We start from the raw sequence: 14179 nt of genomic DNA, 5'->3' as shown, positions 1-14179 counted from the left end.
TGAGGGAGTGCCGTAAATATAACTAGTGCCACCAACAGAAGACGTGCAGCAGGTTAGCTGCGGCTGGGAAGATTCCCCACTTTCTCTGACAGCCCTACATGGAACTTTGATAGAACGCTCGATGCTGTGCAGGGAGGCTGAGATGCAGAGAAGTTGGTAGTAGCAACTGCAACCGAACAGCAGCTGACGCTTTTCAGTATCAGCAACATTTCGGAAGCAGTTGGCACGCGTTGCAGGCGTCACCCCCACTGTACAAGGTGACACAGCACTTGGCACAAGTCACCTGGCTAAACACGCATGGAGCCCAGGACTGCAGAGAGGCTGTGTGCGCCCAAAGACAGACTTTGGAATGCTCAGAAACAGCTCCCACTCCCAGGCTCACGCGGGTCCATAGTCTGCAGCCATGACCCCAGCCCAGCACCTGCAGACCCCAAAGTCCCCAAACAAAGCACTGCAGGCACTCAGCAGTTCACCTGAAGCAAGTGCTTCTGGGTACCTGGAAAATAAGGTCAAGCAGGTTCGGCCGACTGCATAACCACATCCCCGGGTGCGGATCGAGGGTTCCCGTTACACCGGAGCCAGGTCTCTCCAGGCACTGCCGGGCCCAGTGCGGGTGGATAACTGATGGGGACAAATCCCATCACAGCTGGTCTTTATGGAAGACACAAAGACACGCAGAAGAACGGGCGACTGATGGGGCAGTCGGATTGTAAGGAAATCAACAAAGACATTGACCCTGCCCCACCCCCACCCCCCAGTTCCAGGCACGGGGCTGCCTGTGACACCCATGTAAATGAACAAGAACCTGAGGAGAAGGCAGTGGGCAAGCCAGCTGCCGAGCTCTGCAGCGGGCCGGAGGGCTCAGAGCGAGAACAGCCTAGCCTCCTGGCTGCTGCTGGGGAACGTCGGGGAGACGAGGCCCTTGCACAAACAGGAGTGAAAGCTCTGCCGCCTGTCCCGGGCACAGCAGGTGTCCCGTCTTTGATCCTGCAGTGCCCTGAGTCTAGCGTCTGTAGATGGGGGGAGTCTAGAAGATTCAGAAAAGGTCAAGGCCACCCCCATGACCCTCTGCCAAAAAAACCAGGCCCTTTTGTGCCCGTGCAGAGGGGCACAAGGGAGCCACAGCTGTGAGGAGGGCCGCAGGCATCCGTCCAGGACCTCCTGCCAGAACAGGTGTCAGAAAGACTGGGGTTGTAGCAGGGCCACGGCGGCCCCGTGTGGAAAACAGATGGGAGATAGGACCGCTAGGGACAGAGAAGGCGTAGACGATTTGGTTAAGAAATCCAAGCAAGAGGCAACTCAAGAGATGGGAAGGCCGTGGAACTGGGCAGGCGTGTTGACTGGTTGGTAAGGAGCACGCGGGGAAGACCAGCATGAGGGGACCTCCAGGTGTTGCTCCGGTGGCTGACTGATAAAAAGATCCTAAGCACATCCTTCTAACACACCAACCCCTAAGGAGAGGCGCCTCCTTAGAGAAGCTGCGCTGTTGACGCCCACAGGATGCATGGTATACTGGCACAGTAGTTCACAGCTCTAACTCTGAGATGTGACCTGGAGTTGCCATGCGCAGTCCTGCCAGGAGACAGTCAAGTGGACATGGGAGATGGAGACAGGGTGTGCTGCAACGTTGACACCCAAAGGGAGGTGGTGGTGCAAGTGCACTAGGAGTGAGATCCCCACCCTCAGCAGGAAGCAGCGTGCAGGGCTGGGGAGGGCGGGGGTCAGGCCACTTGCAATCGTGGCTTCCACGCTGAGCCCGAGACTCTGAGTCCTACGTGCATGGTGAGAGTCAGATGTTAAGGGTCACCCTTCCGGCGCCGCGGCTCAATAGGCTAATCCTCCGCCTTGCGGCGCCGGCACACCGGGTTCTAGTCCCGGTCAGGGCGCCAGATTCTGTCCCAGTTGCCCCTCTTCCAGGCCAGCTCTCTGCTGTGGCCCGGGAGTGCAGTGGAGGATGGCCCAAGTACTTGGGCCCTGCACCCCATGGGAGACCAGGAGAAGCTCCTGGCTCCTGCCATCGGATCAGCGCGGTGCGCCGGCCACAGTGCACTGGCTATGGTGGCCATTGGAGGGTGAACCAATGGCAAAGGAAGACCTTTCTCTCTGTCTCTCTCTCTCACTGTCCACTCTGACTGTCAAAGGGGGGGGGGTCACCCTTGTGCATCACGACCAAGGAAACCTGCCAGGGAGCCATTCCTGATATCACCTCTTTCTCTCTCTTTTTTTTTTTTTTATTTGACAGGCAGAATTAGTGAGAAAGAGAGACAAAGGTCTTCCTTCCATTGGTTCATCCCCAAAAATGGCCGCCACAGCCGGCGTGCTGCACCACCGACCGAAGCCAGGAGCCAGGTGCTTCCTCCCAGTCTCCCATGCGGGTGCAGGGCCCAGGCACTTGGACCATCCTCCACTGCCTTCCTGGGCCACAGCAGAGAGCTGGACTGGAAGAGGAGCAACCGGGACTAGAACCTGGTGCCCATATGGGATGCCGGCGCTATAGGTGGAGGATTAACCAAGTGAGCCACGGCGCCGGCCCCGACATCACCTCTTTCTAAATATTTCTCCTGGATCAGGTCCCCAGTCGCAAAGGCCCCTTGACACAGAGTCCACGCTCAAGCACCTGGGAACACAGGCACGCCTGACCCGTCCCCTGGGAGCCCTGGCCAGGCTCTGACTCGCAGGAGGGTTAGTGCCCAGCTTGTTGCCATCTGCACGCGTTCCCTCCAAAGTACCTGAGCCCACTCTGGGCCTCGGCCACCCAGGGACAAGTGAGGTGCAGATGGCACCCGACATGGCCACTGCACCACTCAGGGAAAATGCGGGAACCTCCAGCCACAGGGGGCGCGGCAGCCACACACCGGACCAAGGCTGCATCCCCACGCTGGATGGCGTGTGCAGCACTGAAGACCATGTGGTCAATGCATCCGCGACACAACACTTGGGCCTCTGTTGGGGTTTCAAGTGAGAGACGATCCTAGTGACAAAGCAGAAAGCAGGTTTCTCTGTGTCTGACCCCTGGGCTTGCCTCAGACCCAAGTCATCGCCGCCATCCACTCACCCGCTCATTCATTTACTCAGGCATGCATTACCTGTTCAGTGCACATCCTCCACAGACGGGGGCACCGACCCCGTGAGCCCAGAGCCCCGCACAGACATGCAGGCACCTAGGGCTGGGCGGGGGCTGGGCATGACCAGAGCCCAACAGAATGCAGCCTGGACATGTGCAGGAGCCAGGTGGACAGGGCCTTTCCTGCCGGCCAGGTTCACGAGGATGCAAGCCCGGGCTGTGGGGAGCTCTGCAGGGGTGCCTGGGACAAAGCCGTGTGCAGTGCAGATGGCAAGCCGGGCCCCTCCGCCCCCAAGCCCTAAGCCAGCCCCACTGCCCACACCGCACTCTCTGGTCACGTCCAGTAAAGGGTCAACAAAGCCGTTCCCGCCCCCTTTTTTGATTTAAGTCTGGTTGCTCTGGAAGAACCCTGGCTGATCCACCAGTCCTCCAGGCCCAGTTCCAGACCCTCTGGCCTGCAGAGAGGAAGACGGCCCGCCTCTGCCCATCAGCTGCAACTTCCTGCTCTTCAGGCCCACTCCGGAATCCCGAGGCTCCTCAGCCAGGCACCCGTCTCGTCTCATATTCTTCTGCCACTCGCCCAGGGCCCAACAGTAAAGCGTAGTAAATAGTTAATAGATGCGACTGTTTCTACAGCCTAAGTCCGGATGCCTTTGCTTCATTCATGGAACTTCCCCACAACCCATACATGCATCCCCATTCCCTCATTCAAACCCCGCATATTTTCCTGAGCGCCTACCACCTGCCGGCATCCGAGTACGGGTGACATAGGCATCCGTATGTCCCCATAGTCTAGTCGGAAGGGGGACAGACGAGGAATCAGATTTACGTCCTGTGTACGACAAAGCCCGGGCAAAGGACAGGACACCACACGGGCCCCCAGGAGGACACTGTTTGCCACGCGGCTTCCGGTGTTGGAGGAAGAGTGTGTGTGTATTCCCAGGGGCTGAACAACTTCCGGGAACGTGTACTGAGCTCCATCTGCAGCAGTCCCCAAGGACATGGCCACGTGACATTGGTCTAAAAACACCGGAATGACAGAAAGGCTGTGTACTATCCAACATCATAAATAAATAAGTTTGACAAATATGAAAGACCACAAACTCATGGCTCTCTTCCAACGTTAGTCCAAACACTTACTAATGCAAGGGGAGACATCCGCATCCATGCTTTCAGGGACGCACAGCCCGGTGGCCCCAGGAACTCATCGTCTGACTTCCGCAGTGAACCAACGGGAAGGCTCAGTCTTGATTCCTTCGGGAATCCCAGAGCAAAGTCCCCCGGCAAATCCTCGGGCGACCCGCTCTCTGCCACACGGCCCCCTGGACATAACCGCACACCAGCGCCTTTTCTGCCTGCTGCTTTGTCTGACTTGGGAGGGCGAAGGCTCGAAACCGGATCCACTGCGTGGAGAATGTGCATGGCGTATCAAATCAGCAAACGTGTACGCATCCCTTGCTAAGCACTGTGACCAAATTTATCATCTGCTTAGAATCCTACAGTGTCGGTGATGACAGCCTCCTAACATGGGGGTTGGCACCGCCTGGTTGTGGGTCCTGCAGTGCTCATCCACCCAACACCCGTGTCCTCTACTCTGGGAGGAGGACTGTGCTGGTCCTTTACGGCCCCCACCCCACTCAGTCCACCTGGTAGGGATGCACCTAGCAAGAAGCCCCAATGCTCAGAACGGAGAGTGCCCAGGCCTGGGCGATCAGAATCCCCCTTCACCTTGGCACCTAGGCCGAGGGACAGGTGGCCCAAAGTGGGTCTCCCGGAAACTGGAGGAAGCAAGAGACTGGAGCTTCCTTTCCACTGGTTGATCTGACCCAGGAGGACTAAAGCCTGGGGCAGCCCGGATCCACTGCACAGACAGCGTGCACCCGAGTAGGAAGCCACAGGTGGGCAGAGGTCGGGACCCGTGACCTCATGAACCAGAGCTCAAGCTCACCACAGGGAGCTTCAACCCTGCTACCCTGAAACTTCTCGACTGCAGGAACCAATAAACGCCTTTCTCTGGCTTAAGCGATAGAAAATAGTCTCTGCTGTTTGCACGTCAGGCCGTCCCACTGCGTGCTGTGTTGGGTTCGCTCAGCTGTGGGGTGGTCCCCAGGGCAGGGCAGTGGGCGCAGGTCCTCCGCATTGTGAATTTCCTGAGCCTGAGCAGGCTCTGGGCAAAGAATGGGTTCAGACGAAGCCCACAGAAGGAGGATTCAAGCAGATGGTCACTTACTAACAGGCTAACAGCTGCCAGTCACTGAGCAGTCACTAGGAGCAGACCACCGCACACTTACCCACGTGCATCCCTTGTGTGTGTGGTCCCCTCCACGGCCCTGCAAGCTGTGCCCAGGAATGGACCCTCTGCCCAGCCAGGGGGTGGGGTGGGGGGAGGGGCTTCCTTTTGCCCAGTGAAGGTCCCATTGATGAGGGAGTGTGAGGAGCATCTACGCTGCCTGGCCCAGCCCGGCCTGGCCCTAAGCACCATAAACAGCACTTTCTGTTTGGGGCCATCATGGTCTTGCCTTAATGGCCAACTCGCCACCAGGACATTGGAGCAGGGAGGTGAGGGGAGCGCACAGAGCTGACTGAGCTGCACCAGCCGGGCCCAGAGAGACCGCAGCTGGCAGCTCCACCAGGACACACCGGAAACATCTCTCCCTGAGCAAGAAACGAAACGGGTGGTCCCCATGTGCCACCAACATCTGCATCCGCAGGCAAGGACTCCCCAGGCCACGAACAAAAGCCACAACAAGGACCGCCAGGCGTGCCAGAGGAGAGACGCCTTCCAAAAGGAAAGTGGCGGTGCAGGCTGAGCCACCACCTGCCACACCAGCATCCCTCGTGGACGTCAGTTCTAGTCCCAGCTGCCCCACTTTCAATCCAGAACCTGAGAAAGCAGCGGAGGACGGCCCAAGTGCGTGGGCCCCTGCATCCATGTGGGAGACCCTGATGGAGTTCCAGGCTCCTGACTTCAACCTGGCCCAGCCCTGACCATCACGGCCATTTTAGGAGCAAGCCCGCAAATGGGAGATATGTCTCTCTCTTTCCTTCCCTCTCTGTGATTCCGCCTTTCAAATAAATAAGTAAATCTTTAAAGACAAGAAAGTAGCATTGCTGGGCTGCTGTCGTGTGAGAGGCGGCTGAGCGCAGCTAACACGGGCACGGAGAGCGATTCCGGAGGTGTGCGACGCCGCTCACAGCCGTCATATGCCATTTTCTGCGTTTCCGTCGTAACTGTGAGATTTGTCAACCTTTCAAATGTAAAACTTGTTGTGATTTTCCCCCATTCTCAATAAAATGTAGCTTCAGCAGCAGCTCATTGCGCATTCGTAGATTTGGGCCATGATTTTGTTTCTTGGAAGAGAGCATCGAAAACTACACCAGGATACTTCCACCAGTTCATGGAAAACGAAACTAAAACACGGGTTCATTCTGGCTTTAAGAAGATTAAAATGCGGCCATGGTTTGCCCATGAACATTTTGAAGACCCCCGAATGCACGGATTGCGGCACTGTGAACTTCGTTTCGCTCCGTTTCTCACAGTTTTTGCAGTGACCTTGCATAAGCTCCGCGTCTCCCTCTCCCCCCGCCGCCGGCCTTGAGAAACTGCACCGCGCCATGAGGTCCCCAGGACCCATCCGCGCACCTGCAAGTGAGTCCCTTAGTGACCAACAGAGTGAGGGGACACGCTTTGCTCTAGTACTGACCTCTGCATACGTGCCATGTGATGGACTGCACCAGGCGTGGGAGCCCTGTGCACCCCCCTAGAGGGGCCTCCATAGACCCAGCTGCTGCAAAAGCTGCCTCTGAAAGCCCCAGGAGGAAGGGGGCAATTGTCCAAGTGATGGGCCAGCTGCCATGTGTGGCATCTAAGGCTGCCACGAGGCCACAGTGCCCTGAGCAATGCCCCGCCGTGCCAGCTCGGTGCGTCAGAGCCCCAGGGGTCAGTCCTCTCAGTCACTGAAGGCGAGCCAGGCGTGCCCACGGCTGTGCAGGCCCTGACATCCCAGGGCCCAGAGCCCACCCACAAGGGCCAGGTGCCCAGGAGTCTGCCTTGCAAGTAGGAGCCGGGGGCATGGCGAGGAGGGGCTCTCCCTGAGGCTTCCCTCTTCACCTCTCAGCTAGGCCTTGTTCCACGCAGCAGTGGAGGGGAATCAGGCCTTCCCTGGTCTCCACCTTCAGGACAGGTGGGCGGGCATCAATATGAGGACGGTCCCCTCGGGAGGGAGACCTCATGCCAAGGGAGCCGGCAGAGGGGCAGGGCAGGGCCACAGGCTGTGCAAGGGGCCAAGGTGGCCATGGCAAGGGGCTTCTGCCGCGACTCCGTTGCCTCCTTTCTGACTATAGGGAACTTGAAATGTTCGTGGGCAGACGATGCAAAAAATTCTGCAATTCTGCGTCTTGGCTCACTAGGCTAATTCTCCGCCTGCGGCGCCGGCACACCGGGTTCTAGTCCCGGTTGGGGTGCCAGATTTGGTCCCGGTTGCCCCCCTTCCAGGCCAGCTCTCTGCTGTGGCCCGGGAGTGCAGTGGAGGATGGCCCAAGTGCTTGGGCCCTGCACCCCATGGGACACCAGGAGAAGCACCTGGCTCCTGGCTTCTGATCAGCACGGTGTGCTGGCCGCAGCGGCCACTGGGGGGTAAGCCAACGGAAAAAGAAAGACCTTTCTCTCTGTCTCTGTCTCTCTCTCTCTCACTGTCCACTCTGCCTGTCAAAAAAATAAAAAATAAAAAATAATTCTGCAATCCATGCACACAAGGCATCCTCACAAAGTCTGTAATTACGTGTTATGAAGACAACGGTGCATGGATTTCCAGAGAAAATGTTTTGTGCTAAAAAACTTATCCTTCGGGGCCAGCGCTGTGGTGTAGCGGGTAAAGCCACCGCCTGCAGTGCCAGCATCCCATATGGGCACTGGTTCCAGTCCCAGCTGCTCCACTTCTGATCCAGCTCTCTGCTATGGGGTGGGAAAGCAGTAGTAGATGGCCCAAGTCCCACCTGTGTGGGAGACCCAGAAGAAGCTCCTGACTCCTGGCTTCGGATCGGTGTAGCTCTGGTGTTGCTGCCAATTTGGGAGTAAACTAGCGGATGGAAGATATCTCTCTCTCTCTCTCTCTCTCTCTCTCTCTCTCTCTGCCTCTCCTTCTCTCTGTGTGTAACTCTGACTTTCAGATAGAAAAATTAATTAATTAAAAAACTTGTCCTCCAAGCCCATTTTCCCACAGAATGTTGAAGCCCCTTCGTAGGAGCAAATATGTGCGCTTCTGCGTGAGAGAGAAGACTGAGCCCCTCTGTTCCACCTGCTCTCGCCCCAGGGCTGCCTGGCTCAGGACAGCCCACGGCTACGTCCTTACTGCTTTAGTCTAGTTCCACAGCTGAGCACAGTGACTGCTGGACCACAAGGGTATGGACGCCTTTTAGTGACTTAAAAGACATTGATTAACAGTGAGATAATACAGAATCATCAAATAGTTACAGTCATGGCTGCACGAAATTTCTGAAACGTAAGAAGTGCATATCTGGGGCTGGCATTATGGTGCTGATGCTTGGGACACGTGCATCTCATAGCACAGTGCTTGGATGGAGTCCCACCTCCACTTCTGACCCAGTTTCGTACGAATGTGCACCCTGGGAATAGCAAGTGATGCTCAAGGACTTGATGGGGTCCCTGGCACCCACACGGAGACTCAGATGGGGTCCCTGGCGCCCACACGGGAGACTCAGATGGGGTCCCTGGCGCCCACACGGGAGACTCAGATGGGGTCCCTGGCACCCACATGGGAGACTCAGATGGGGCTCCTGGTCCCTGGTTCCTGGTTCCTGATTCATGGAAGCCTCAGCTATTGCAGGCATTTGGAGTGCGAGAGAGCAGAGTGCTCCCTCTCCCTCTCTCCCTCTCCCCCCCCTCCCTCTCTCTCCCTCTCCCTCTCTCCCTCTCCCTCTCCCCTTCCCTCTCTCTCTCTCCCTCTCTCTTGCTCTTTCGCTCCCTCTTGCTTCCTCATCCTGTCACTCTGCTTTTCAAATAAACATTTTTAAAAAAAAAAAAGTGCACATTATTTTTGCAGGAGAAAAATCTGTAAAAGGGACATAGTCCTGAATCATTGCAAACACTCCCCTGGGATTTGTCCATCAATAACATGTGTCCCCCTGTTTTTTTCTGAAAAAAATCTAATAATTAAGTTGCTGATGCACACACGCTGCTCATTACCCTGTCTGGCCACTGAGATTCAATCAAAAGACGCCGAGTCACCTGCTCCTCCTGGGAAGGTCTGTTCCATCTGGAGCTCCACGATGAGCAGAAGCGCAGATGTCAGAGAAAAATGAGTCCCACCGCGCGGCTCCTCTGCAGGTGAGCAGCTCCCAGAAGTCAGCTATCAGACAAGAGGCGCTAGCAAGCAGGAAGCCCGGGGCTGAGATAACACAGAGAGTGCACCTAGGCCAAGGCTGGATAAACAAGCGAAGCAAACCTGAACTCACCAAAGACAGGGGCCCTGACAGCGACGGTGGAGGAGGACTCCAGGTGGGAGAAGTCCCCACAGGCAGCCGCGGGCAGACGCCATAGATCCTCCTCCGCGAACGTCACGGCTCACACGGCCACGCGAACCAGGCTGCCTGTTCTCGGCGTCCCCGGTGGTCCCTGTAATCACATTAAGCCGCTGTGCTTTCTAATCATGCTATTCTAGATTCTGATGAGCAATCACGTCCGTCCCACCAGGATCCCAACTTCATCCACTACACACAGAACAGTCCCGAAGATTCGGTCATTGAGAACATGACACACTTAGCACCACCCGCGGTACACACAGATGAGGATGGGCCTCCAGGTTTGAACCATAGGAAGGGAAGTTAAGCCTTACTTATCAATGTATATACTTCACAGCATAAAATATTTTGAGAATTTTAGCATGAGGCATCAACTGTCTTAGGAATTGAAAGCTTTAAAAAGATTTTCATGTAAAATCTATCAAATCTGTGTTTCAAACAGAAAATGAAATATGTAACTACCAGGGTGTAAGAATTCACAAATCACAGTTATTTCTTCATTTCAAACAGTTTCATTTGATAACTTAGTTTATAAGCAGTTTCTAAGCCACCTAAAATTAGTTAACAAAAATTTTTGGGTTTAGGGGCTGGCGCTATGGCATAGTAGGTTAAGCATCCATCTGTGGCACTGGCATCCCACTTTGGGTGCCAGTTCGAGTCCCACCTGCTCCTCCTCTGATCCAGCTCCCCGCTGATGGCCTGGGAAAGCAGTGGAAGACGACCCAAGTGCTTGGGCCCCTGCACGCACGCCGGAGACCCAGAAGAAGCTCCTGGCTCCCGGCTTTGAATTGGCACATCTCTGGCCGTCACTGCCATTTCGGGGTGAACAGCGGATGGAAGACCTTTCTCTCTGATTCTCCCTCTTTCTCTCTGTAGCTGTGCTTCTCAAGTAAATAAATAGATCTTTAACCAAAAAAAGGGAAAGGTTATTTTAATATTTTTATTACGATATCATTTATATCTAATAAAACACACAGGCGTTAGGTGTTAACAGTTCCGTGTTTTGACAAATACACATCCTCATTTAGCCCACACCTCTGTCAGTGTATAGAACCCTCTATCAGCACAGTAAGACTTGTTGAGTATTTAGAAGTCTGTTGGCTTTCAAGCCTCGCTCTGGTCCCTAACCCCTCCTGCTCCCAGCCCAATAAGCACTGCTTGGTTTCTGTCACCACGGATTGGTTTAACCTAATGTGAGCATCGCACAAGTGGAACCATGCAGTGCACACGCTTGTGGGACTTACCCAGGAGGCCGCAGTCATTTGTTCCTTTTACTGATGAATGGCACCTATGAGGTGAACGTGCCACAACACGTGTCAAGACAGAGAATTAAAATAATAACACACGTTGTAGTATGAGAATCCTTTCCAGAGTTTGGACTTTTCTATATTTAAAGTAAAGCACTTGATAAACGGGGAGACTCCCAGTTTAAATACGGAAGAGTAAAGAAGACAGCTCGGCCCTCTCGCAAAGACAGCCTGTGAGTGTGGACTAGGCTGAGACGTGGGGGCGACCCCACAGCCTGTGAGTGCGGACTAGGCTGAGACGTGGGGGTGACCCCAAGCCTGTGAGAATAAGGAATGAGGCTGACTGCAGAGGAGGTGAACCAGGAGAGAAGATTCCGCGGCTGCAGACCGGGACAAGGGTCATAGGGCAAAGGTTGTAGGGGAGCGGCTTGCTTTGCTGGGTACGTCAGCTTCCCTTGTCAGAGAAGGGGTGGCAGGCAGTAGGGGCTTCATGGACTGAGTCTGGCACAGGCAGGATATGGTGGCCTGGATGGGAAATCAGCCAGAGACGCCACCCATGCAGGAAGCAGTCTGTGGGAGAGGCAGGAAGTAGAACCACCATGGGTGCAGTGTCATTTGAGAATTTCAGGTGCCTTTTTTTTTTTTTTAATTTTTGACAGGCAGAGTGGACAGTGAGAGAGAGAGACAGAGAGAGAAAGGTCTTCCTTTGCCGTTGGTTCACCCTCCAATGGCCGCCGCTGCAGCCGGCGCACCGCGCTGATCCGATGGCAGGAGCCAGGATCCAGGTGCTTTTCCTGGTCTCCCATGGGGTGCAGGGCCCAAGCACCTGGGCCATCCTCCACTGCACTCCCTGGCCATAGCAGAGAGCTGGCCTGGAAGAGGGGCAACCGGGACAGAATCCGGCGCCCCAACCGGGACTAGAACCCGGTGTGCCGGCGCCGCAAGGTGGAGGATTAGCCTATTGAGCCACGGCGCCGGCCCATTCAGGTGCCTTTCAAAGGAGCAGCTGGAACAAATGCTGTCAACAGGCCATGTGCTATGAGGAATCCCTGCGATCCTGTCCACACCAGAAGCACCTGCCTCATTCACATACAACAGGTGACCAAAAAGGAGCCAGCACGCCTGTCGATCAAAACGCTGCAGGAAAAGGAATTAAAACAAATGAGAGACAAACCTCAACCAGAAACCCTGTACTGCAGGCGTGGGTGCTGGCCAAGGGATTAAGAGACCGACCTACAACATCCACGTCAGAGGGCCTGGGTCTGCGTCCCAGCCCGGCTCCCACGTCCACGGAAGCCAGAAAGTGAGGAGTCAACTACTTACCTCTGCGCCGCCCACACAGGAAATCTACACTGAGTTCCTGGTTTCTGGCTCTGGCCTGGTCCAGCCCCAGCCAGGGCAGGCTTTTGAGGAGTGAACCAGAAAATGGGAGACCTCCCCCTGTGCCTCTATCTCCCTATTTTTCTCCCTGCACTTTCAAGTAAATGAAATGGAAACATCAAAATTTTTAAAAGTGGAATAAGAAAACCATTACTATGAAGAAGAATAAATATGTGATCTGTAACATATCACCACATATTTCAAAGAATTAAGAAGCCATTGCCTTGGCAAAATACGACCTCAAAGTAAATACAAGAGCTCGGGAAATGGTGGCTCACCCAAAGCAGGAGTGAAGACACTTTGGCAGAAAACATGTGGGAAGGGAAAACTAACCCATCGCCACAATGAAGGCCCAGCTCGCAACAGCAGGGAAGCCACTGAAAACCCAGCAAAAGACAAAGCAACCAAAAGGTGTCTTGGGCGACGGCTCAACCCACTGCACCACAATACCAGCCCCCAGCCCTCTGCTCCCACCACATCCGCAGGGACTGCGGTAGCGCCCAGCCTCTCCAGACACTGTTCTCACAGCCAGAACAGACTCTGTCCCCACAGTCTGTCCCTGCAAGAGACCCTGCCCCCGCGAGGACACCGCCAGGCGGGCCTTGTCTCCGCATTCGTGGCACCCGCTCCGGGGCCCAGAGTGCGTGGTTCCAGGATTGCCTGCTCTCCCGGGACCCAGCTCCACCCTCCGGGAGCTGGACAGCCCATCCCCCATCTTGCTGAAATCCCCCCAGCACTGCTCACCTGTCACGCAGCATGGGCAAGATGTCCCCACGGCAGTCAGGAGCACTGACGAGCTGCAGGATGTCCCTGGGCCACACCACCCTTTACCAGCTGCCTACCACGTCCCAGCATTTCACCAGAAACATAAACTCAGGAAACAGGAGTTCAGGGTAAAAAGGAGAAAAGCCTCCGAGTACGCGGAAACCAACAGCGACGGCGAGCGGACGGAACCCTTCGTCAGGGACGCGACTGTCAGCGTGACCCCAGGACTTTCCTCCTACCTGTGACTCATCCTGAAACCCTAGCGCGCCCGTGTGCAAAACCACGTATGCGCATGGGTGAAAGGGAGCAGGCCCGGGCTAGGAAGGCCGACGCGGAACCAGAAGAAACCGCGGTCATCTGTTGTTTAGATTCAGCGACTCTCGCTTCACAAGAACGTGGCCAGTCGCTCAGCAGGTGGCTGTGTGTCTCGGTCACGGTCAGCCGCTCCCCCCAGACAGGGTCCCGAGCCCTCCGTGGCTCTTCCCTTCTGTCATTCGGGGCCTCTTTTCTGCTCGCTTGGTCATTTCAATACCAGCAAAAGCGCAGTGGAGGCCAAGAGAGATGATATCATACTACTCTCTTTCTAGTGGTGTTTCTCATAAAAGGCTTGAGGGGAAAGAGAGCTAAACTTAGCAGCCGAATAACCCCCAGGGCTGATGACTCAAGTCCAGGTTCTCCCAGCTGCCACAGCCGTCCCAGCCAAGTCAGCAAGTGCATCCAGACTCTGCCATCTCTCCAAGTGCGACTCGTGTTGGCAGATACAGGAGACCAGAGGTTTGAGCTTTGCTCTCAAAAAGTCTTCTTGAACTGTACAAGGTTTATGCTTGTGGAATAATTAGGAGCCATTAAGATGGGAAATACAACCAGTTTTTAAAATACCATAGACGTTGCGAGCATTGGCTGCACTCATGAGCCGGCTCCTCTCACCCATTCAACCACACGGTGGCCAAAGAGACTCAGCCCCGCGTCTCGGCTGTCCCTTCTTGCAATGTCTGAGGGGGCTTGAAAAATGGAAGCTGGAAGATAAGTTTCTTTGGCGCAAACAATTATTGAAATTCATGCAGTTTTCTCATATCACGTGTGTTCCCTGACTTTTAAAAGACCCCCTCAGATCACTACCAAGAGCAACGATCTTCCCAGGTTCAAAACCAGTAATGAGAGGAGCAGACGATCAGCCTGGGGT

The 14179-nt window shown here is 55.2% G+C and overlaps 1 long non-coding RNA gene across 4 annotated transcripts in view; it reads right to left on the bottom strand.

Moving 5' to 3' along the window:
- The window catches only part of LOC108176263 (uncharacterized), a 35388-nt gene extending 21814 nt beyond the window's left edge, over positions 1-13574 (bottom strand). The window contains exons 1-3 of one of the 4 annotated variants that reach the window (XR_016230637.1): positions 12976-13229; positions 10269-10507; positions 9539-9698 (exon numbers count right to left, since the gene is read on the bottom strand). This is a non-coding gene — a long non-coding RNA (uncharacterized LOC108176263). Of the gene's footprint in view, positions 1-9039; positions 9433-9538; positions 9699-10268; positions 10508-12975 lie in introns of those variants that run through there. The other 3 variants (XR_016230639.1, XR_011386974.2, XR_016230638.1) reach the window with 3 other exon arrangements.
- Between the last annotated feature and the right edge of the window lie 605 nt (positions 13575-14179).

The sequence above is a fragment of the Oryctolagus cuniculus genome, chromosome 2 (genome assembly GCF_051225735.1).
Source record: "Oryctolagus cuniculus isolate XC-2025 breed Fujian yellow rabbit chromosome 2, ASM5122573v1, whole genome shotgun sequence".
Lineage (NCBI taxonomy): Eukaryota > Metazoa > Chordata > Mammalia > Lagomorpha > Leporidae > Oryctolagus > Oryctolagus cuniculus.
Note: the sequence above shows the minus strand (reverse complement) of the source record. Positions and strands in the feature narration are given on the sequence as shown.